Here is a 17,278-nt window from a genome sequence, read left to right as displayed (position 1 = left end):
ATGTGTGAGGGGGTGTGAATCCCAGCCCTGGAGTAAATATCTCTCCTGCCCTTCCCCTCAAACAGAAACACTGGGACAGCCCTGAGGCAGTTTGAGACATCTTCCTGTTCCCCGTTCTCTGGGTTTAAAATCAGGAGCTGTGCTGTTGGTTGGGTGGGGAGGGTGGGGTGGGATGAGGTGAGGAGAGTGTGAGATTGTGGGTGTTCAGGCATGTTCAGCAGTGGGATCTTGCTGTGCTGGGTGGGGAATGTCTCAGATTGCTGAAGGCAGCAAGCGGTGAGATTTTGCTGTGCTTTCGGTGCTTTTTAAAAATGTTAATCCATTTTCATTTCTCTCTGTCTTACCTCCACCCCCAAGGAGATTTTATTCGGGAGCTGAAACTCGGGATCATGCAGAGACAGAGAGAATCAAATCATTCTGCAGTGAGGAATCGTCAGACAGGAGCTGGGACCAGAGAGAGAGAGACCGAGAGAATCATAATAAACCATCCTGTGTCCTTGTCATTCACTTACACAAACACATGCTCACAGGGGAAATGAATTATGGGGCTCAGGCAGTCTCTGGAGTTTGGACCACAAGGGGCTGAGCCCTGGGCTGGGGCTTGGGGGAGACAAAGGGGCAAAAATGGGGCTGCTGCACAGTCTGATCCCACAGATTTCACTGCCTTGCTCTCTGCCCCCATATTCCCATCTTCTTGTCTCTCTCACAGCTTTCTATAAATCTCCATCTCCCCCACATCCTTCAAATCTCCCACTATCCACTCTCCCCTTCAAATCACTTGCTCCCTTCCTGGGATTTTCAGGAACTGTTCCATGGTACAGTCTTTCTGAACTCTGACCTTCCCCATTCACCTCTCTATACACGTTCACTCTCTCGCTGTCCTGTGGGATCTTGCTGTTCCTCCCTGACGGTCATTCTATCTGCATGCCACCCCTCACTATCTGTCTGTTACCTACTCTCGATGGTATCTCTCTGCCTGCTCTACTTTCACTTGATTTCTCTCTGTCCCTCTGTCTCTCTCTCTTTCCCTATCCTTTCCTATTTTTTCCCAGGGATTTCTCTCCCTCGGATTTCCCCCTCTCTATCTGTCCTTTTCCATTCTATCCCTGGGTTTTCTCTCACTCTAAGCTGCTTTCTGTTTCTCTCCCTGAGTTTATTTCTCCCCTCTCTCCTACTCTCTGTCTGCCCTTTTTCTTGTTCTCAATGGGATTTCTCTCTCTGTCCTGTCTGCCCTTCTGTCTCTCCCTGTGGTATCCTTGCTCTGCCTCTGCCCCTGGGTTTTCTCTTCATGTCTCTCTCCCTGGGATCTTTCTCTCTCTACTCCCTCTGTCTCTCTCCCTTTCTATTTCACTGTCTCTCTCCTCAATCTTTCTTTGTCTGTCGTCTATTTCCCAGCCTCAGTCCATGTGTTTTTCTCACTTGTCTGTCCTTCTATCTTTCTCTGGGGTCATTCTGTCCCTTTCTATCTGACCCTCTGGTTCTCTCTCCCTATCTTTTCATCTCCCTCTGTCTCCGTCCTGCCCTTTCCACTCCCAGGGATCTTTCTCTGTCTCTCTCTCCTTCCCTCTCCCCACCCACCCTCACTGTCCCTCCCTCCCTGGGCTTTTCTGCCTGCCTGCACATTGGTCTCTCTCCCTCCCGGCGGGGTGTGCCACTCTGTCTGCCTGTATCTCTCTGTCTCTCTCCCTAGGGTGGATTTGTACCTTGAGCCACAGTGGAGAGGGGTGAGTAGTTATTGGAGTGGGGTCCTCCCTGTTTTCCTCTCTCCCTCTCTCTCTCCGTCTGTCCCTCTTTCTTTATCTGTCCCCCTCTCCCCATCACTTCACTATTCTTCTGTCACTCTATGCCTCTTTTCTCCTCTTGGATTTTCTCTCTCTCTCACTCCTCTCACTCCCTCTGTCGGTTCCCACCTCTCACTCCCCAGAGGCCCCTTCGCCTAACGGCACCTCTTTTCTCCTCTTGGGTTCGCTCTGCCCCTCTCTGTCTATGGCCCTCTCTCTCCATCACTTGTCTCACCCTCTGATCTTCCTGTTCCCTGCCCCACCTGAGTTTCACCTTTGCCTGCTCTCTCTAAACTGAAAGGGTGGGGGTTACCTGTCTCAATGAGGGGGGCAGGGTCTGCCTAGGGACCAGGATCTTGCTGTACTGTAAGGCAGTCAGTGAAAAGGCCCCTGAGTGTCTCGCCCTATGCCCTGTGACCTCTGCCCCCAGGGTGGGGGCAATGACTTGGTGATGTGGCGGGGGGATTGTCCACAGAAGGAAATGCAGAGGGCCATTTATATATAGTGGAGTTGTGGTCACGAAGGAACTGGGAGGGGAGAGAAGCTCTATGGGGGGGTGGCAGTTACAAACTGAGCGTTGAAACATTTTGTCAAGGGCAAAATATTTGTGGGGTAAAACTCAAGATGGGGAATTTTGAAAGGCGTTGCAAACATTTGTTGAGGGGACAATATCAGAAGGAATGCAAAGTGGGGAAGTCCCAAAATTGGGATGGAGGGCAAGCTTTGGGGGCAATATTGTGGAGAGTAACTGAAATGGGGAAATAACAATATGAGGGAACAATATTTGACAGGTCGGGGCAAATTACTTATCGGAGGGGAGTGCAACACTGTTTTGGGGAGACACAGGATTTGGAGATGGGGTACAATATTGTGATGGTCGGGAAAAAGTGGAGGACACATTTCTGGGGAGGTAAAAAGGGGCAAAACGTGGAGGCAGTAAAACATGTTGGATGGAAGATTTGGGCAGGAGGCTGAACATGGAGGAGAGGAGAGTGTGAAATGAGGATGGCTCAAAATTGCATGCCACAAAATTCTAGGGGTCATTTTGGCAGGGGTCATTTCAGGGGAGTGTATTGGGAAGCATACATTTCAGGAAGGCGTTTGATAAGGTTCCCCATGGTAGGCTCATGCAGAAAGTGAGGGGGCATGGGATCGGGGGAAATGTGGCAGATTAGATTCAGAATTGGCTGACCCTTAGAAGACAAAGAATGGTAGTGGATGGAAAATATTCAACATGGTACTCGTTACAAGTGGTTTACCGCAAGGGTCTGTTCTGGGTCGTCTTCTATTTGTGATTGCTGTGAATGATTTGGATAAAGGAGTGAAAGGGTGGATTATTAAGTTCACAGACGACATGAAGGGGTGTTGAGTTGTGGATAGTGTGGAGGGCTGTTCTAGGTTACAAAGGGACATTGATAGGATGCAGAGCTGGGCAGAAAAGTGACAGATGGTGTTGAACCCTGAAAAGTCTGAGGTGATTCATTTTGGAAGGACAAATTTGAAAGCAGAATAAAGGGTTAACGGAAAGATTCTTGGCAGTGTGGAGGAGCAGAGGGACCTTGGGCTTCATGTCCACAGCTCCCTGAGAGCTGCCACCCAGGTGGATAGAGTTGTTAAGTAGGCACTTGGTGTGTTAGCTTTCATTAATAGAGGGATTGAGCTCAAGAGCCGTGAAGTTATGCTCCAGCTATACAAAAGCCTGGTCCGGCCACATCTGGAGTATTGTGTCCAGTTCTGGTCACCTCATTACAGGAAAGTTGTGGAATCATTGGAAAAGGTGCAGAGGAGATTTACCAGGATGTTGCCTGGAATGGAAGGATGGTCTTACAAGGAAAGGTTGAGAGAGCTAGGGCTTTTCTCTTTAGAACGAAGAACAAAGAGAGGTGACTTGATAGAGGTGTACAAAATGATTAGCGATATAGATAGTGTGGGCTGCCAGAGACTTTTTCCTAGGGTGGAGGTAGCTGTTACAAGGGGGCATAGTTTTAAAGTGAGTGGCGGTAGATAGAGGGGAGACGTCAGAGGGAGGTTCTTTACTCGGAGAGTGGTTGGGGAGTGGAATGCATTTCTGGAGCAGAGAGTCGAGTCGGCCTCAGTAGGGACATTTGAGTGGCTATTAGATCGTCATGTGGATGATAACCTCAGGTAGGGGTGGAGGTTAGATAGGCCTTGGTTTTAGGGTAAACGTTTGGCACAACATCGTGGGCCGAAGGGCCTGTACTGTGTTATGTTCGAGGTAAACTCGAGGGGGTGCCATATTTGAAGGGAGCTACTTGTGGGATCTCACCGAGCTGAGTAGGGTAAGGGGAGGATGGGGATGCAGGAGGGAAAAGGGAAACAGCTGAAAGAGGGAGAGGTGGGTGTGGTGGGGGGGGGTGATAGGTACAGGATCTGGGGTGGGGGGGATAGGGGAGAGGAGGTTACTCCAGTGTTCAGGCGGAGCCCAGCTCCAAGTTGAAATGGGAGAGTTCAGTGTTTGCTGGTGGGGGAGGCCCGTTTTTGCACTTTGCAGCCTGTGGGATCTTGCTGTGTGGGGACAGCCTGCAGCTGTTTCTTTACAGTAGCGAGGCTACACTTTCCAAATTCAGATGTGGTGGGGCGGGTGAGGAGGGAGGGCTTCCGAAAGTGGGTGGTAATGATGTAGAAACGTTCAGGCTTCTTCAGTGTGGGGTTAGGGCTTTGCAGGGGACAGCAGGTGGGATCCTGCTGTGCAGAATGTCCTTCATTCCTATGTCAGCTCCTCTCCTTGTGGGGGCGCTGTGGTGGTGGGGGTATGGTCTCCAACAGGTCGTTAAGGGAATCCATTGGAGGTCCTGCATACTGTAGTCTGTGGGATCTTGCTGTGTATCCCCTTTGGCAGCATGTCACCCTCAGGGTGTCTGCAGGGACCCAGGCTGAGTTTTCTGACAGTCTGATAGTGGGTGGGGTGTATCATCCGTCCCTTTCACTGCACACCCCGCCCCCCCAGGTCAGACACGCCCCTCCCCACCACCTTTCGTCAAATGCCTCCCAGACCCAGCGGGGAGATGGGAACACGTGGCAAATGTGAGGCAGGAGAGAGCACTGCTGTCAAATAGAGAGGGAATAGGGAGAGAGTGAGGCATTGAGCAATTATTGGGCAAGAGAAAGCTCAACAGAGATAGAGACAGTGATAGGGACAGAGAGAGAGGGAGAAAGGGGAAGGGGTGGAAAGGAAAGAGAGAGAGAGAGGTGACAGTACCAGTGGAAGATCCACGTCTCATATTTAAGATAGAAACAGCACCAACCCCAGACAGAATGGACATGGGGGCTGAGCCCAGTGAATGGGAGTGGACCCTGGGGCAGGGAGATTGGTTTTGTTTTTCAACATCCCCCACCCCATAATGTCAGAGAACCTGCTGGAGGGGACAGGTTAAACACGGAGGGAGGGAGAGACACAGGCCCTGTGGGGTCACTCCGACCACTGAGTCATTGCCCAGCCTCTCAGACAATAAACCCTGGGGGCAGTCAGAAAGCATTTGCCCCTCAAATCCAGATGAAATCTATTCCCATTCTCTGGATTTAAAAGTCAGGGGGAAGTGCTGAGAAATTGGGGAGCTTTTGGAATTTAGTCAGTGATGGGACCTCGTTTTGATCCTTGTTATTTTTTTTTCAAAATATATTGCTTTTGATGTGATCAATTTACATCTCTCTCTCCCTGGGGGATTTCTGAGACTGAAACTTGGGCACAGACAGAGAGAGACAAACAGAGTCTGGGAGTGGGGATGGGGGTGTGAATCCCAGCCTCTGGAGTAAACATTTCTCCTGCCCCCTCCCCTCAAACAGAAACACTGGGACAGGCCTGAGACAGGTTGAGACACCTTCCTGTTTGGCGTTCTCTCAGTTTAACATCAGGGGCTCTGCTGGGGGAATGGGAAGCTGTCAGGTTGTGAAGTCCAAGCAGCAATGGGATCTTGCTGTGCTTTAGATGCTATAATTTATTTATTCAATTTTCATTTCTCTGTCTTTCCACACCTGCCCCCGAGGAGATTTGACTTGGGAGCTGAAACCCCAGATGATGTGGGGCTGCTGCACAGTCTGATCCCACAGATTTCACTGCCTCCCTCTCTCTCTGCCTCCAAATCTCAGCTTCCTGTACCTCCCACTGCTTTCTATAAATCTCTGTCTCCCCCACATCCTTCACATCTCCCCGTTCACCAATACCCCACCTCAAGTCTCTCCCGCAACTCTCTCACCCCTTTCCCCAGATTTTGCAGGAACTGTTTTAACGTCCAGCTTTTCCCATTTCTGAACTTCCCAGTCCACCTCTCTCGACACCTTTCTCTCCGCCTGATGGTCATCCTATCTGTGACCACCCCACTCTGTATCTCCATCACTCACTCTCCATGGTATCTATTTGCTCTCCTCTCCTTTGATTTCTCTCTGTACCTGTCCTTTCTCGTTCTCTCCCTGGGATTTCTCTCCCTCTCTCTGTCAGTCCTTCTCTCTGTATGCTGGATTTATTCCCCACTCCCACCTCTCTGCCCTTTTCCTTGCTCTGAATGGCATTTCTCTCTCTTCTCTCTCTCACCCCGTGGCTTTATTGTTCTCTCTCTGCTCCTTTCCTTGGGTTTTGTCTTGTCTCTCTCGCTGGTTTCTTTTGCTCTCTACTCCCTCTCTGTCTCTGTCCCAGGCCCGTGCCTCAATCCCTTCTGTCCTCCCAGATCCCAGTTCTTCCAGTCAGTTCCCAGCTCTCCCTACCTGACATACACCTCCCTCAGGTACAGAGCAGAGTAAGAGGCTTCTTTGTGAGATTAAAGCAGGATGTGAGGTGGTGTGAGAAAAAGCAACAACTCAAAAGTTCTGTCCAGTGGCTCCTGTCTGTCTCTCCCTTCTCCCCCTTAAACAGTCACTCCCTTTCTCTCACACTCCTTCACACTCTCTCTCTCTCTCTCTCTCTCTTTCTCTCACACACACACACACACACACACACACACACACACACACACACACACACACACACACCAGGCCTGAAATCCACACAGATACAAAACTGCAGTTTAAAACTAGCTACAACACCCTTTCATTCAGAAAAGGGAACAGAGTTTTCTGCAGCCAGGGAACCCACATTTATCCCACAGGGGAACACAATACTTTCACTCAAACACAAGATGTGAGTGGGATTGAACTGAACAGTACAGTTGGCGAGTTTACTTTTAATGATTTTCTGAGAATGAACATCAATCAGTTTCACAGATGGACATCAAGTGATGCCATGGATCTGTTGCACCATTGGGCGTATGTACATTGCACAAATGATCATGTGTTTCTTAAACACATTCACCTTCTCCCTGACAGTAGCCAAGGGGCATCACAGCACTGTCCCACTTTCTCATCGGCATTTCATTTGTAAAAGCTGGGAATTACCTGATTGACAAGAACTGTCTTAAAGCTGGTTAATGTCAGGGCTGTGCCTGCGACTGCACATGGAATCTGTATGTGTCATTTTGTTTCTTTGTGTCTGTGTTTCTGTGTGTTTGTGGTGTGTGCTTCTGCGTTTGTGTGTGGCTGTGTCTATCTGTGTGCTTCTGTCTTTGCATGACTGGGTCTGCATGTACATATGTGTGTAAAAATGTATCTGTGTGTCTCCATGTCTGTGCCTATATGTGTGTGTGTTTGTGTCTGTGTGTGTGTGTGTGTGTGTGTGTGTGTGTCTGTGCCTGTGTGTATTGACGCTGCTGTGTGCTGCTCTCTCTCTCTTTGACTGAGCCCCTGCTGGCTTTCACCATCGATCATCCTTGTGCAGTGGCGTGAGGAGGCCAGCAGAGGGGGGTATTGTTTCACTTTAAACACAAGGGAGCAATCGGGATCGGAGATAACAAAGTGTGGAGCTGGATGGACACAGCAGGACAAGCAGCATCTCAGGAGCACAAAAGCTGACGTTTCGGGCCTAGACCCTTCATCAGAAAAGTGGGATGGGGAGAGGGTTCTGGAATAAATAGGGAGAGGGGGGAGGCGGACCGAAGATGGTTTGCAGTGGGAGAGAGATCACCTGAGGTTGGTCCGGAGGGAGGAGGGTAACTTCTTCAGGTTAGAAAAGGCTTCACAGTGAGGTTAACATTGTATCAGAGATCATGGGAACTGCAGATTCTGGAGCAATCGGGAGTGAGACATAGATCCCTCTCTCTCTCTCTCTATATATATATATATATCCCCCACCTCATTCTGTCTTTGCCCCCCCTCTCTCTGCCTCTCCTGCTCTCTCACTCCATCTCTCTCCTCCCTCCCTTTCTCTCTGCCTCTCTCTCTCTCTGTCTGATCCTTCGAGTTTGGCCCACCATGAGGAAAGCTCATGTTTGATGTGATGGTGAGTGAACGGAAGGAAGGTGATAAATCTCATGTGAGAAGCAAAATGGGACGATGGACAAACTAAGACAGCGAACATTAGAAGATATTGAGTGTCTGTGAGCAGCTTATTGTTGAGAATGTGATGCCTGAGAGCCCTGTCCGCTTCCCTTCCATCACTTCACTGAACATTGAAGATAACTCACTCAGAGGCAGTAGGAACTGCTGATGCTGGAGTCTGAGATAACACAGTGTGGAGCAAGAGGGACACAGCTGGCCGGCAGCATCAGAGGAGCAGGAAAGCTGATGCTTCGGGTCAGGAGCCTTCTCCAGAAATGGGGGAGGGGGAATTAGGCTGAAAAATAAATAGAGGGGCGGCGGTGATAGAAGGTACATAGTGGAGGGATACGGTGGGAGAGAAGACGGACAGGTCAAAGAGGCGTGGATGAAGCCGGGGAGGTGAGTGTGGTTGGTGGGGATGGTCAGTGAGGTGGAGGGAGTGGATAGGTGTGAGGAGCGGGTAGGTGGGAGGAGCGGATATGTGGGAGGGAAGATGGACCGGTCAAGGAGACAGGGATTGGGGGTTGATGCTGGTCTTGGGATGAGATCTGGTGAGGAGTGTGGAGGATATGAGGGTTATACTTCCCTCTCCACCCCATCTGCCTTTTGAGGAACTGCTGTCTCCGCGATTCCTTCGTGCGCTCCACACCCCCCATTAACCCCACCAACTCCGGCATCTTTCCCTGCAACCGCAGGAGGTGCTAAATCTGCCCCTGCACCTCCCTCCTCACCCCCATCCCAGGCCCCAAAATACCGTCCACGTTAAACAGATGTTCACCTGCACATCCCCAAATGTGGTTGATTTTATCCGCTGTTCCCAATGTTTGCTCCTCAATGTCAGGGAAACCAAACGGAGGCCCAGAGAACGCTTTTTGTGAAACACCCACGCTCGGTTTGTGACAAACGACTGCACGTCCCAGTAGCGAACGAGTTCAACATTCCCTCCCACTCCTCAGACGACATGCCCATCCTGGGCCTCCTCCAGTGTCACATTGATGACACACGGAAACTGGAGGAACAGCAACAATAATACAGTTCTCTCTGCTGCTTGGCTCTCTTTAATGTACATATTTATCAATTACAAATTGAAGTGATAGGTACAGTCAGTGGGATGGTGCCTTTTCTCACTGGCCCACTGAATTGAGACAATCATCGAAATGTTTCCCTGTAACCCCCTGCAAGATGAGTTTGGACCAGCGCTACCTCCAGTCTGTTACCATAGCGACAGGCTGCTTCATTGCTGAAACATTGAACTGAAATGAGAAAATCCTGGATGGATTGATTAATGAGTGAATTTGATTGATTGATGAATTTGGGTAAAGGGATATTTCAGCACATTCTTCAGCTGCTGCCTGAACTTAGTCTGGGTCACGGCATAAATCGCGGTGTTTGTGCAGCAACTGAGGAGCTGCAGCATGAAGCCCAGTTCCTGCACAAAGCCATCTAGATACACAGACTGATACCCAATCATCCACATTCGGCCCCATATAGAATACGCCATTAACGTTGACCATAACAGGATGAAATTGGCCGAGATCACAAACAGTAAAATGATGGATTTTTTGCGATTTTGCATTTCTGTGTCACACTGACCGTCCCCATTGGTGTGAGCCCGGAGTCTCCTGCGGGCTCTGCTGGTCACTAAAATGTGTCTGACGGTGAAAACATTGAGCAGCAGAATCAGGAGAAATGGGAGAGTCGGGGTTAGAATGTGGTGGAGGAACTCGATTGTGACCCAGACACGAGAGTCATAAACAGTCATTGTTCCCACACAAAACCAGGGGTCGTTCGCCAGCGAATAGCGAGCTGTGAGCATAAAATACCAGAAAATGTTCTTTAAACAGCTCAGCACAGTCACTGTTCCCAGAACCACAGCCTCCGTTTTCTCACTGCAATATTTACTTTTCAGCTTCTGGCAACAAATGGCCACAAATCGATCAAAGGTGAAAGTGACGGTGAACCAGACAGAACAGTCAGTGGCTGCATAAAGCAGGACGGCGTGGATATTACACACGAGGATGTACTGCACGAAATCAAATTGTGTCCAATAAACAATGGGAATGTGTCTCAATATCAGATCGAGGATAATGACCAGTAGATCCGCCACTGCCATAGCCCCCAGGTAACGTCTGACACATGGAGACAATCCACAATCTTTATAAAGCAGGACGTAGATTGTCACTACGTTAACTGTGAGGAAGGAAAACAAACAAATCATAAACCAGCCTGGAAGCAAAGTTACCAGTTTGATTGAGGACCGAGTGACATTTTCAAATGTGTCGCTGATTTATTGCGGGGAAAAAAAGCTGATATAACAAATAGTAATTTCTCAATTTTGTTTGTGAAAAACGCAACATGAAACACAAGAAGCACTCCCACCCGAAACACACAGACACACATCCATAAGAACGGATGTTTTCTGGAACATTCCCACCTGCGCAGTCACAGGTCACTTCTTCACAGTTCCTGATACAGAGGGTGAAGACATTGCATTCCTGAAGGATTCTTTCCCAGTTCCTTGAAGACAAACAGAGTATAAAAAATTCTGTCTGTTTGTCTAAATTGTGGTCAATTTTCAGATGTGAAGAAACATGAACACAGGGAAAATGTATTCACCCCTTTAACTCCCTGAGGAAATTTTGAAACAGTATCTCCTTCTCCCTGGAAAGGGATCATTTCCCTCAGGATCTTATCTTTTGTTCAATTAACTGACATCCAAACATTCACAAATAAATTCGGTTACAGAATGTTCCGGGGAAAGTCGGTGACAGAATGTTCCGGGGAATGTCGGTTACAGAATGTGATGGAGTCATAAAGATCCACATCACAAAGGCCCTTCTGTCCATCAGTTTTGTTGAGAAACACAGCCTCGCGGTGGAAATCTCTCCCCAAACTCAACACAACTGGCAAACACAAACTGAAGGCATTGCCAGATCAGCTGAAGTGGTCAGTTATCTCACATTCTCAATTCACCTCACGGAACCAGCCCAGACACCACAAACCCAGATGGAATATCTGTTCAGCATGGAGCACTGTGCAGACCAGGCTAGTGTCCTGCTCAATGCAACCCGGCAATTTGCCCAGAGTGGGACACTGTGCAGGCCTCACCAGTCACATAGATATCAGTCCAGCACGGGGAGCTGTGCAGACCACACCAGTGCATCGATCTATAACCCTGGATCAGGTACCTCTCCAGCACGGGGGGCTGTGAAGTGAACACCACTGAACTGATCTCTAAACCCGGAGCAGTTACCCTCCCAGCGTGTAGATCTGTACAGACCACTCCAGTGCGGTGCTCGGTTAACGCTGCGTTAAATCGCTGCCCAGTTTGGGGAAACTTGCAGCCCATGCTGGAAGTGACAGGATGTGCTGCTCCCATCCATTTACAGCTCCATATCTCCAATGTGCCATGACAAGGGGTGCCATGGGTGTGAAAATCACTGCCAGAGAGAGATGGTGGGGAATCAGTTTAAATACGAACAAATGGGATGGATTGGATTTCTAGACAGAGACGGGGAGATTGAGAGACTGTGTCATGGAAGGATGTGCTCACAAGTTTTAGAATACTGACATGTAGACATTTTGATAGCATCTTGCAACATGGGTCAGTGTTTCAGGAATGATGTGTGAATAGGATATTGCTGTGAGTTCAGATGATGGAGAGTTTTGAATGAGCATTTGTTCTGCATTTGTGACAGACAGTGTGGTGAGCACAGTTTTTGACTCATTGGGCTGAATCTAACAATAATTTGTCTCAGTGACATTTCAATTGAGTTTGACAGAAGGATAGTCTGCAGGAGGCCGAGCTAGTTTTTTGATGCTATGTTATCAAACTCCCCTCATTTTCTCCCTCACCCAGCACATGCCATTCCTCTCATTCAATGCCAGCCTGACTCTCCCACCCATCATGGCTGGTAATAGTTCCCATCGCCTGGATGGCCCAGGTATTCCATCCCTGGTGCAGGTGCCATTCTTTAAAAGGCCAATGGGCACACATTAGAACTTTCTTAGTTTGGTGCCAGCCTACACGGTTTACCCCGAGCCTGGCAGATCAGGAGCAATTGCACCAAGATTGATCGAAAGGGACACGGAGATCCTGGTGCATGGGCGAGTACAAAGGAGGACCATTCTTTTAGCAGAGGAAACCACACCACCAGACCCACCGAGTATGGCCTGAGCTCACCACACAGCCCAGTGCAGTACCTGCAGTCTGAAGAAATGTCCAGCAACACAGGGCAACAATAGCCTTCCCCGCTCCGTCAGGATAAACAACACTGTATTCTCACTGCTCCATCTCTCCTTCTCTCTCTCTCTCTGCCTCTGTGTCTCTCTCACTCTCTCTCTCTGTCTCTCTCACACACACACACACCACCTCCGCTACTCCCCTACACTGAAAACATTGCATGGAATCAACATTGTCAACTGATTCAATCCGGACACCTCACCAATTCCCCCTCACCTACACCATCACTAACAGCAGGGCCATGCACATTCACCTTCATTCCAACCCTCCCTTTCCCTCATTCCAGGAGGAACAGCCTGGGATAGGACAGAAAAGGCCAAGCAGGGCGGTGGTGTTCCCCACATCAGTTCCCTCACCCACCTTCCCCCGCCGCATGGGGTGGACCCTGGAATGAGCTGGAGAGAACCAGGACGACCCGTGTGGAGATTCCAAAATATACATGTCCCACCGACCGAGTAAGCAGCAATGTTCAGTGAAGGGTAATTCTCACTTTAACCCCACTGTCAGTTCCATTTCCACCTGGCACAGCTTAGAAACTGTGTCCCTGATGCCATCTCCCTTTTATATCGAGCCGGTATAAATGGAATCCCCACGGTCTCGGTGGGCAGGAGGGTGGGCTCACAACACATCGTCTCCACCAGCTCCCAGGAAGGGAGCACGGAGTCTCCCTCCTACACCTCCTCCTTCAGACAGGTCAGATACTGAATCTAACCTGTAATATTTACTAGTCTCCCAACTTGTCCCTACATCTTCAATAATCAAGCATTGAAAATCTCACAGAGTCACAGTCCCCATGGAACAACTGAAAGACTGTCACACTCACTGGAGAGAGCAAATACTGATGTACTCTCATGGAGTGACTCAAATAATGAAATGCTGTCCACGGAATAACAGGAATCCTGACACACACCAGATGGAATGAATGAAATATTGACAAACCACAGAGCCAGAGAAATTCTGATAGTCTCCCCTTATTTGTGTAAGTATCGGTGTATTTGTGTACGTATCTGTGTGTCTCTGTGTGGGTCAGGTCTGACAGTCTCTGTGCTGTTTGGTGTGATGCAATGCCACCCTCTGCTGGTCTCCACACGCCACTGCACAGGCAGCAGCAGAGGATGAGGACCATCTGGGATTTATTCAGAGAGGGCCTGGGAAGGCAGCAGCTCACAACACCATCCAAACTGATTTCTTCCTCATGTACTTATCTAAATGTCTTTTAAACATGGTAACTGTCGGCACTTTCACCATTTTGTCTGGAAGTTTGTTCCATACACGAACAACTCTGTAAAATAATTGTTCCTCATGTCTTTTCAGATATTTGTTCCTCAAAAAATTAAATATCCCCATCATCTTGAAATCCTCCACCCCCAAGAAAAGATGACTAACTTTCAACTTATCTGTGCCCCTCAAGCTTTGTAAACCTCAATCAGGTCTCTCCGCAATCTCCAAAGCACAACTGAGAAAAGTCCCAGCCTGTCCAGCCTCTCTTTATAACTCAAACCATCAATTCCCACCGACATCCTGGTAAATCTCTGCTGTTCTCTCTCCAGATTAATACTATCCTTCCTATAACAGTGCGACCAGAAGTGGACACAGTTCTTCAGAAGATGCCTCACCAACGTACTGTACAATCTGAAAATGGCATCCCAACTCCCAAACTCAAAGGCCTGAGCGATGAAGACAGTAAACTGAGCACCTTCTTAACCAGCCTGTCTATATGTGACAAAGACTTCACAGAATTATACCTGACAGTCTAGTCTCTGTTCTGCAACACTACCAAAGGCCCTAATTTAAATTGTATCAGTCCTGCCCTTGTTTGTTTCACCAAAAACAATGTCTCGCATTTATGCAAATTAAACACAATCTGCCCCACCAAAGCCCAGTGAGTGATATTCCCACCACCACCCCCACACAACACTGACATGTTTTGAAAGACCCTCCCATCTCCAGAATCTCTACAAACTCCAGTCTGCATTTTCCCAAAGACCCTGAGCTTGGTTTGCCTTGTGTGGGCAGGAGGAGATGGGTGGAGGGTGGATTGCTGACCAAATGAGGAGACTAATTTTCTTCAGGAAAGAGGGGTTGCCATGGGTACCTGGATGGGCCCAAGTTTTGCCTGTCTCTTCATGGGGTACGTGGAACATTCCGTTTTCCAGTCCTATTCTAGCCTCCACCCACTAATCTTTCTCCAATGCATCAATGATATCATCGGTACTGCTTCTCTCTCTCATCTGGAATTAGAAAACTTCAGATATTTTGCTTCCAATTTCCACCCTGCCCTCACTTTCACCTGGTCTATCTCTGACCCCTCCTTTCCCTTCTTTAACATTTCTGTTTCCATTCCTGGGGAGAGATTGGCCACTAACGTCCATTACAAACCCACAGACTCCCACAGCTACCTGGACTATACCTCCTCAATCCCACTTCCTGTAAAGACTCCATCCCATGCTGTCAGTGCCCCCGTCTCGGTCGCATATGTTCAGATGAAGCCAACTTCAAAAAGGGATCGTCTGACATGTCCACCTCCTTCCTCAATCGAGGATTCCCCAGCTCCGTTGTCGACAGGGCCCTCAGCCAGGTCTGACCCATCTCCCACACTTCTGCCCTCATCCCTTCTCTTCCCTCCCGCAACAGCGATAGAGTTTCCCTTATTCTCAACGACCATCCCACCAGCATCCACATCCAGAAGATCGTCAGAAACCATTTCCGCCACTTTCTGCGAGCTGCCAGCATCAAACTCAGATCCCCCTCCCTTTCCTTGTCTGCCTTCTACAGGGCCATTCCCTCTGGGACACCCTGGTCCAAACCGCCAACCTCCCCACAGCCCTACGGCACCTTCCGCTGTAACCGGTGAAGGTGCAACACCTGCCCATTTACCCCCTCCCTCCCCAGTATCCAAGGACACAAACATACCTTCCAGGTGAAGCAACACTTCACTTGCACTTCCCAGAATCGTGTCTACTGCATTTGCTGCTCACAATGTGGTCTCCTCTACACTGGGGAAACAAAGTGTAGACTTGGAGACTGCTTTGTAGAACATCTACATTTTGCTCCCAAGAAAAGTCCCTGAATTACCTGAGATAATGGGAACTGCAGATGCTGGAGAATTCCAAGATAATAAAATGTGAGGCTGGGTGAACACAGCAGGCCAAGCAGCATCTCAGGAGCACAAAAGCTGACGTTTCGGGCCTAGACCCTTCATCAGAGATCTCTGATGAAGGGTCTAGGCCCGAAACGTCAGCTTTTGTGCTCCTGAGATGCTGCTTGGCCTGCTGTGTTCATCCAGCCTCACATTTTATTATCCCTGAATTACCTGTTGCCTGCCACATCAATGCACCATCCAGCTCCCTGGCCAACATCTCTGTCTCTGGCTTGCTGCACTGTTCCAGCAAAGTCCAATGCAAGCTGGAGGAACAACACCTCATTTTCCACTTGGGGACCCTGCAGCCCTCCGGACTCAGTATTGAGTTCAATAATTTTAGGGCCTAAACTCTCCCATGTCCCACACCCCACTGCACACACCAGGCCTTGTTACCACATACCCTGCCATTACACACTCCCTGTTGTCAGTCACTAACAGTCCCTATTAGCAACTACTCACCCTCCCAGCCTGATCGTTATTAACTCCTTTGTCTGTCCAACTTCTTTCTCGCTCTTTGCGCCCTATCCTATTGTTTACTCCCTACCCGACCCACCTCCCTATTTTCGGCAGACAAACTGACATTTTCCCAGCAGCCATAACTTCTGGGGAAGGGTCACTGGACCCCAAACATTAGCTCTGTTTTCTTTGGCCTTCACAGATGCTGCCAGACCTGCTGAGCTTTTCCAGCAACTTTGCTTTTGTTCCTCGAATATAGTTTGTTGCCTTGTAACATTTAATGGTTTTAGGGTAGGGCAGCCACACATTAGAGACAGGAAATCGTGATCTGCAATATGCTCTTTCGGGGTTGGAAATTATGCTCTTTGGTCATGTCTGGTGTTCAGTAATGTCTAATCGAGATTCTCTATAGTGCAGAATATGTCTGCAGAGTTTGTTTCGCTAACATTGAAGTTTACAGACAGAGTCGGAACTGCCAATGCTGGAGAATCGGAGATAATAAGGTTTAGAGCCGGATGGACACAGCAGGCCAAGCAGCATCAGAGGAGCAGGAAAGCTGACGTTTCAGGTCTGGGCCCTTCTTCAGAAATGGGAGAGGGGAACGGGATTCTAGAATAAATAGAGAGAGAGGGGAAGTCACATGGAAGATGGATAAAGGATCAGATAGATGCAGAGGAGAAGGACAGCTCAAGGAGACAGTGATGAGGCCGGTAGGTATGAGGTGGGGGTAGGAGTTGAGGTGGGAGGAGTGGATGGGTGGGAGAAAGAGCAGACAGGTTACAGGGGCAGGGACAAGCTGGGCTGGTTTTGGGATGCAGTAGCGTGAGGGGAGATTTTGAAGCTTGTGAAGTCCACATTGATGCCATTAGGCTGCAGGGTTCCCAAGCGAAATATGAGGTGCTGTTCCTGCAGCCTTCAGATGGCATCGTGTGGCACTGGAGGAGGCCCATGATGGACATGTCGTCCAAAGAGTGGGAGGGTAAGTTGAAGTGGTTTGCAACTGGGAGGTGTAATTGTTTGTTGCAGACCAAGCGTAGGTGATCCACAAAGTGGTCTCCAAGCCTCCGCTTGGTTTCCCAACGTAGAGGATGCCCCATCAGGAACAGGGGATACAATATACCACATTAGCAGATGTGCAGGTGATCATCTATTTGATGTGGAAGGTTTCCATGAGGCCTGGGATGGGGGTGAGGGAGGAGGTGTGGGGGCAGCTGTTGCACTTCTTGCGGTTGCAGGGAAAAGTGCCGGGGATGGTGGGGCTGGTGGGGAGTGTGGAGCGGACAAGGGAGTCAG

Source organism: Stegostoma tigrinum, unplaced genomic scaffold (genome assembly GCF_030684315.1).
Source record: "Stegostoma tigrinum isolate sSteTig4 unplaced genomic scaffold, sSteTig4.hap1 scaffold_67, whole genome shotgun sequence".
In the NCBI taxonomy this organism is placed as follows: Eukaryota; Metazoa; Chordata; class Chondrichthyes; order Orectolobiformes; family Stegostomatidae; genus Stegostoma; species Stegostoma tigrinum.
The sequence above is the reverse complement of the archived record's forward strand: the minus strand, read 5'-3'. Positions refer to the sequence as shown.